We start from the raw sequence: 425 nt of genomic DNA, 5'->3' as shown, positions 1-425 counted from the left end.
ATTGGTCAAACAAAGACTCTAATTGGACAAACGGACATTTCCACAGAATATTCATGTTCAATTTATATGAATCTTTGTAATAAAAGGTTTTCTTAAATTTTTTCCTTTATTAAAATGAACAAAATTCTTTCACTGAGGATGAAAAGGCAGATATGAGTATTTTCAACAAATGAATATTATTATTTTATATTTATGTTCAGCTTGAATTATTATCCGTTCTAAAGTGATATTCTTCTTACTCTTCTTATTGTTATCATTATTAATCTTAAATCACTTAACATTACTATGAAATGTTACTGTCTGGCTGTTGCATAGAAATTACTCCACTAATTATTTTAGTAAGTAGAACATTTAGATTTTCTTATATATATTATTACATTGTAGGTTCATCTACAATAAATCGAAAATACATCATTGTGTGGGAA

This window comes from Pleuronectes platessa, chromosome 23 (genome assembly GCF_947347685.1).
Source record: "Pleuronectes platessa chromosome 23, fPlePla1.1, whole genome shotgun sequence".
Lineage (NCBI taxonomy): Eukaryota > Metazoa > Chordata > Actinopteri > Pleuronectiformes > Pleuronectidae > Pleuronectes > Pleuronectes platessa.
This window is presented reverse-complemented; position numbering follows the sequence as displayed.